At 47.0% G+C, this 7,523-nt stretch overlaps 1 long non-coding RNA gene across 1 annotated transcript in view; it reads left to right on the top strand.

Annotated features, from left to right (window-relative positions):
• Window positions 1-997: 997 nt before the first annotated feature.
• Window positions 998-7,523, top strand: part of LOC133229989 (uncharacterized) — a 46,371-nt gene continuing 39,845 nt past the window's right edge. Inside the window, exon 1 of the long non-coding RNA XR_009730692.1 lies at window positions 998-1,203. This is a non-coding gene — a long non-coding RNA (uncharacterized LOC133229989). The remainder of the gene's footprint in view (window positions 1,204-7,523) is intronic.

Below are 7,523 nucleotides of genomic sequence, written 5' to 3'. Positions count from 1 at the left end.
ACGCTCTTAGGCCAGTCAGTGCTACTCGAAAACTGTCAGGAAACAGCATATTTTTCTTCTTCTGGCCTCAGCTTTGGTTCCACTTAGTCTCACTCTGGTGGAGGTCAGTTGTGAATGATGAACTCACAGTGCTGCAGGTTGGATTCTGTCCCTTCCAAAGATGTGTGCAAGTCCTAGGCCGCAGCCCCTGTGGACGCGGCCATATCTACAAAGACTGTCTTTGTAGATGTAATCAGGTTGAGGCCCTAAGTCCAGTGATTGGTGTCCTTATGAGAAGAGGCCTTTGGGACATACAAACATGAAGACATCCGGGGGAAGACCATGTGATAACAGAGGCAAAGACTGGAGTGATGTGTCTGCAGGCCAAGGGGTGTCAGGGATGGCTGGCAGCCCCCAGAAGCTGGGAGAATGGCCTGGGGCAGATTCTCCCCAAGACGCTTTGCCGGGAACACGGCCCTGCTGACAGCTTGATCTCAGACTTCCAGCACCCGGGCTCAGGAAACACTTTTATAGTTTTAAGCCCTCAGTTTGTGGGAATTTGTTGTAGCAGCCCCTGGAAACCCACATGCAAGGCTAACAGTCTCCAAATGTGCAGGTCCCTTCAGCCAGCCCTTGCAGCTGAGGAAAGTTGTGTTGGAAATAAGCCCTGGGCTCTAACTGGCCGGCTCAGCACTGTCGGACAAAGGGCGTCCGTGTGGTGAGGCAGCGAATTCCTCTCTCCACAGATGAGGGAGGCGACAGGAGGTGGCTCTGGGAGCCCTGGGCCTGAGCCCTGTGGGTCTTGCATGGGCTCTCATGATCTGGGGCTGCTGGGGATCCCTGGGTCCCAGAAAAGTAGAAGTGGGGACCCGAGCAGGCTCCAGTTTAGAGGAAGTCATCTGAGATCATGGACCAACTCGGGAGATGACTCGAGGGAACCAGAACATCGAGGCCCTTTGCTTCGGAGACATCTATGACGTCAGAGCCGTCATTCTGACCCCTTGGGTAGATTCTTGCAGCTTCTGCGTGTGCCCTTTGAAAGGGGCACTTACTCGTGTTTACTTACCAGATACTCATCTCGAATGGGAAGCTCTCAAGCTTTACGAGGGAAAGGACCATTTCTGTCTGTTTACTACTCTTTCCCCAGCACATCGCCCGGTACCTGATACACTGTAAGCCTCACAGTGTATATGTGATGGGATTGAATTGATCGTATATCCTTAGGTAATTAAAAAATTAGTTCAATTATTGTTTGTAAACGTGGTTGCTTTGGTACTTTAAAGAAAATTTTAAAGAATCCGTAGGTGCTAAAAGATGTAGGGAAAAAACAACCTAAATCAAAGCATCTCACAACCCAGAGACCTGCACAACACAAAATGTGAACCTAATATAGACTGTGGACTTGAGTTACTGATGTGTGTCGTATCTGCTTATCAGTTGTGACAAATACACCACACTAATGCAAGATACTAATAATAGGGCAAACTGGGTGGAGGAGAGAAAGAACAGAAGGTACATGGGGACTCATTGTATTTTCTGCTCAGTCTTTCTACAGACCTGAAAGCGGCTAAAAAATAAAGTCTATTAATTAAAAACTCTAAACACACACACAATCTAACCTCCTTATATTTTGAAGACTTGCACTTACTTTGCAGGATTACTATCAAGACTGCACACACACACACACACACACACACACAGTTAAATAGTTGATATGAAGTTGGCTGTAGAGAGGAGACATGAGGAACGGCTTTGCTCTCTTCACTCCATACACTATTATTGGGAGCCCCTGTGGCAAGAGTTTTTACACAGATTAACTCCATAGATTAATTTTTATGTGCAGAAGCTCAGAAAAGGATCAAACTGAAATTGATAACAAATTAGAGAGTTAATGCTCCGAATCTTGTATCATCATTTCTGCCACATATACTCTCTGATGCTGGGAACGCCACCTCTTATATGATTCCAAGATCTCCTTGACGCAGCCTCTCATGCAATTTTTATCCAGCTACTCTAAACTTTATTTCAGCTGGAAGGCAGTGTTCTGGCCAGCACCATGATGTGTATTTTGATCTTTATTTCCTTCTGACTTTTGGAGAAAATCCAGAAACTTCATCTGACAAGCATGATGTGACAGGTATGATGTTAGTGACGTGAGAGTGTTCAGAGGCCCCCTCCTCCTCCAAAGTCCATCAAACAGGAAGTGGTCAGAAGTGGTCAGTAAGTTGGTCTCAGCTAGAGCCTCTGCCAGGGCTGTTTCTAGAATTTCAAGAAGCAGAACCAGGTAGTGAGTGGAACACTGTCAGTAATGCCTAACGCGGCTCGGGAGCTGCGTTAGGCATTACTGACAGAACGCAGAAGGCCAGAGAATCTAGTTGTGATGAACCTAGTGAGAAAATCAAACAGCTACTCAAAAGCATAATGAATGGGTTGGAGGAAAGAAAGTAAGGACTGAGCAGGGTAGGGAGGTGGAGGCAGGTTGAGGGCAAGTTTATTATGTGAAAAGTGCTAAAGAACCTGGGAAGTGAGCTCTAGGAGGAGAAAGAAGGGACTCAGGACAAGTTTCTGGTCTGACCAAGAAGTTCTCTGGGGGTAACCAGTAAAGGGGAGGATTCATCCAAGTCACTTATTGGCTCTTTAATTGTCGATGTTGTTTGTTTTTCAACGTGATACTTCTCTCTCTGATATGGAAATGCATATCGTGTCTTCAGGACCCCTTGGGAACAATTCTTTGTGGGGCCCTTGTCTATAAGTAATTTCATTATAAAATTTATTCACCATATGAGCTATGGTGATTTACTGATGAAACTGTCGGACAGAGGGCAGAGAACATGAGTTTTTTATTGTCCAGTCTGCACATACAAGGGCACCATTACTTCAGGTCCAGAGACCACTTCTTTGTGCTTTTTATGGTCAGTAAGTCATTCCTGGCTGATTTAACATCTTCCATCATAAGCAAAGAGTAGCAACCCCATTATTATTCATAATGCCATGGCTTTTCATAACCAGTTTATACTGAAAACAACACAGATGTTCTTGCCTCGCAGCTCCCAATACCATTGATTTAGCTCTGGTTCCAATATTACTCATGATGCAGCGTCATCCTTCACTCTACCCGTGAATGCCAGCTCCCACTGATTCAGAGATTGTGCTTTGTTGATGTTGATGTTGACCAGAATACAACCTTACCAAGCGCATGCAGGAAAATAGGCGTGATGATTCACTTTCGGGGCACGTTAAACCTACCATTTGGGATTTTTTCTGTATTGACATAAAATGTAGAACACCCCCTCCTCCGGCGGTGTCTTCTTTGGAGCTGTCGAGGACCTCACCACTGTGTGCCTCGCACGCGATCTCTTTCACTGCTGATGACACCCTGCCACCCACAGAGTGGGGTGCACAGGAGAGGCCAGGCAAGAGGCCTGTGGGCGGAGAAGGGAGAACAGTCCACTTGGCAGGAAGCGTCTCTTTCTCACCCAGCCTGACCTGCCAGGCCATGTTCCTGGAGCCAGGGTCTGGCCATGGGGCCTCAGGATGACCTCATAGTATGAATCCTGGAGCTTTGGGGGCATTGACTCCACGTCCGGGGTAAAGGACCTACGAGTGCTCCAAAAGGGAGGAGTGAAGACTGCGGTCTGTTTCAAGGGAGGGACTCTCAAGTATGGGGTCAGTGAAGTTTGGGCCTGGAGGGCACGCTGCCTGTGTACAGTGAGATTACAAATTGCATGTCTTCACATGGTATCACTGCTCCCTGATTTCCTGATGCACTTCCCTTTGACCCCCATTCAGGTCCTGTGTTCCACCAGCTCTTTGTTCCTTCAATGCAGTTTCCTGCGCCAGGCCTCTGATAATCAGGTATTACAAGTGAATTTCTGTCTCCAGGACCACGTTTTTCCTTCTTCTTCTTCTTCTTCTGAGTACTTTTTATTCTTCAGATCCAGCTTACTTATTCTCTCCTTCATCAAACCTTCCAGAAGCTTCCCAACTGCCTCATCAGAACATCCATTCTTTCCTCCATCCAGCCAATGAGAACTTTTTGGTGAGCAGCTACTACTCTCTGCCAAGCCCGGTGTCAGGCGCTGTAGCAACAACAGTAACTAAATAGGCCAACCATCATATGGGCTCCCTCTGGACTCTGTGTATCTGTTTCCACTTAACTTGTGTTGAAATTGTCCCTGGTGGTGGTTTAGTCACCAAGTCAAGTGCAACTCTTTTGACCTCATGGACTGTAGCCCACCAGGCTCCTCTGTCCATGGAAGTTCCCAGGCAAGAATACTGGAGTGGGTTGCCATTCCCTTCTCCAGGGAAATTATCTGTATTTGTCAGCAAATGTTTTCTGTAAAGGGTCAGATAGTAAGTGGACCTTGTGGGATGTATGGGCTCTGTTAAAATTGCTTAGTCCCACCACTGTTGTAGCACAGAAGCAGCCAGAGATAGGAGGCAAATAAGTGGGTGTGGCTGAGTGCCAGTTAAACTTTATTTACGAAACAGGTCAGGGGCCTTGTTCTGCCTACCATGCATAGTTTGCTGCAATAGAAGATAAGCTCCATTAGAATAGATCCTGTTTTCTTTACTCTTTCTATTTTATTGTTTTTTACTGTTATCTTAGTGCTGAGAACTTCATGCTGAGCACTTTGCACACACAAGGTATTTGACATAAATTAAGCAAGAGAAGTAAAGGAATGTCATCCATTAAATTGGGAAGTTTTTGAAAGACAGGGTCCATCTACACAGTGATCAACATGAATAGGTGTTGAATAGATGAGTGAGCTACAGGAACACCTTCCTCCTGAGACTTCCTCCTGGTTGGTGCCTCTGGTGGGTGGGCAGGAACCAGGCAGGTCCAGGCCAGCCTTGTTATCCTGTCGTATTGCAGCTGCCTCCTCGGCAGGCTGAGTCGAGCATGAGGAACCAATAAGGGAATTACAGGCAGGCCCCACAGCCAGCTCGGTGACAGCCTGCTGCAATCTTGCAAAGCAGCAGTCCAGTCCAGGGAACTCGGCAGCGGAAATGGCCATTAAAGTGAAACACGCCTGCCTGTCAGAGAGAAGCAGTGACCACAGGAGCCTGATCGCCACCGTCAAAGCGCCTGTCAGCACCAGCCCGCTTGTTAAGTTTCTGGGGCCCACCTTCCTGAGCAAGGGTCAGCCGATTGGCTCTGACAAGCAGGGCCCTGGCGTTTGGCTGGGCCTGTCAGCTGAGACCCAGAGGTGAAGCGGGTGCTCCTTTGGAAACGGGGGCCTGACAAGTGCCGCCAGATCAGGATGAGCCGGAGAAAGGGTGGGGGTGCTGAGCTGGGGGCTCCGGGCAGCGGGGCCTCCCCCGGGACGGAAGTGGCTTTGCTTCTGTGTCGTGTCCACTTTGCTGTCGCTGGACAGTTGGCGAGATTTCAGACAGATCACCGCCCCTTTGGGAAGCCCGAATGCCTTGGCAGACAATTTCAGGCCTTGATTTGATTGATAAATCCTTTGTGACGGGAGGGGATGAAACAGGCCCCCAGTTTGGTACATACAAATAGGAAATTAGCTGGCAAAGTTGTCAAAGATAATTAACTTTCCGATTCTGCGGGTCTATTCAGGTTGACATCCTGAAATTATTTAGAAATGCACATGTCAACGCTCTGACAGAATCTGTGGCTGATCAGATAAACAGATTTGGAGATGTTTGATTGTAAAATGATGTAAGCGCTTAGCCGGTGTTTTATCACTGTGAGTTTCCGTTTGCCGCTGTGGCTGATGGTCAGGGAGAGGGTTTGGTGGCTAGGGGCGGGTGGGGGCGAGGGGTGTAGGGGTGGAGAGATTGAACAGGACGCACCAAGTTCAACAGACTTGCCATCTCAGTTTACTCTCGATGCGTCGAGAAACTCCTAACCTTCAATTCAAACACAGTTAACCTTGGACTCAACCCAAGGACTCCTCTCCAGCCCTCAACCCCCAGTACAAAGGAGAGTTTTCCAAAGGATTTGACAGCAGGCACGTGGTTCCTCTGTCAAACCCAGTCTTGGCCCAACAAGTACAGGGTGCAAAATCACCTAGAATCACTGCCGTTTCATATTCATCACGAGTCTGGGTAGATCACTGGCTTGTCATTGTTGCTGTTAGTTGCTCAGTTGCGTCCAGCTCTTTGTGACACCGTGCACTGCAGCCCGCCAGGCTCCTCTGTCCATGAGGTTCTCCAGACAAGAATACTGGAGCAGGTTGCCATTTCCTTCTCCAGGAGATCTTCCCAACCCAGGGACTGAACTCACATCTGCTGCATTGCAGGCAGATTCTTTAGCACTGAGTCACCAGGGAAGCCCAGATCATGGGGTCTCACAGGCTATTAAGAGCAGAGAGCACCTTTTCAGCATTTCCATCTTGTTACTGCAAATTGCTTCTTTAGAAGACCAGTTCAGAGCCAAATTCTTTCAGTGAAGAAATTCCTTCCTCCAAGTGAGTGAAGATGAACGAGAACTAACATTGACTGAGCACCTACTCTGTGACAGAGGTCAAGGTGGACACTGTATTGTGTCGTTTGCTTATTGCAACATTTGTAATTTCCATAGTAGATAAGTCTTTATCATTTGCCTGGTGAGAAAATAGATACTCAGAGAAGTTAGCTCAGCTACTGAGGTAAGCCAGCTATCTAAGAAGTGAAATTTGGACTTGAGCATGGTTTAGCTACTTCTGCTCTTCCCCCACCATGCTTTTCTGGTTAGTAGAATTGTAGACTCTCAGATGGATGCCTGCCAGTGCAGGAGATGCAGGAAATGTGCGCTCTATCCCTGGGTTGGGAGGATCCCCTAGAGTAGGAAATGGCAACCCACTCCAGTATTCTTATCTGGAAAATTGCCTGGACAGAGGAGTCTGGCAGACTATAGTCTGTGAGGTCGCAAAGAGTAGGACATGACTGAGCAACTGAGAACGCACACATGCAGACTCTCAAATAGAAAGGATTCTGAAGGTCATAGAGATCAGGGTTCAGCAACCCAGAATCCATGGGCCAAATCCAGCACTTGTTTTTGAAAGGCCTACAAGCTAAGAATGTTTGGGGTTTTGGTTTTTTGGTTGTTTTTTTTCGCATTTTTAAATGGTTGGGGAAGAAATAAAAATAATGTTTCATGATATGAAAACTACATGAAGTTAAAATTTGAATGTCCATAAATAAACTTTTTTGAACATAGCCTCAGTCATTCATTTATATATGTCTATGACGGCTTTTGTGCTATATTTGCAGAACTCCATAGTTGTAACAGAGACCATATAGCCTTCAAAGCTGAGAATATTTACTGCTTGACCCTTGACAGAATACATTTGCTGACCCCTGGTTCACTGGTGTCTCAGTGAGAGCTTATTGAGCTGGCAAAATTATTTGCACTGACAAAACTCTCAGCAGGTGTTATCTAATTTATCGTAACTATTCAAGGGGGGTGCTCATAGGTGAAGAGATGATAGGTCCAGAGAGGTTCAAAAGCTGGTCAGGCTAACTCAGTAGAGCCAGGATTCATGGCCTGAGTTCACACTCAAAGCAATGCACTCGGTTCCCTTATTTTATTGCCATTTTGC

This window comes from Bos javanicus, chromosome 18, assembly GCF_032452875.1.
Source record: "Bos javanicus breed banteng chromosome 18, ARS-OSU_banteng_1.0, whole genome shotgun sequence".
Taxonomy (NCBI): Eukaryota; Metazoa; Chordata; class Mammalia; order Artiodactyla; family Bovidae; genus Bos; species Bos javanicus.
This window is presented reverse-complemented; position numbering and strand designations above follow the sequence as displayed.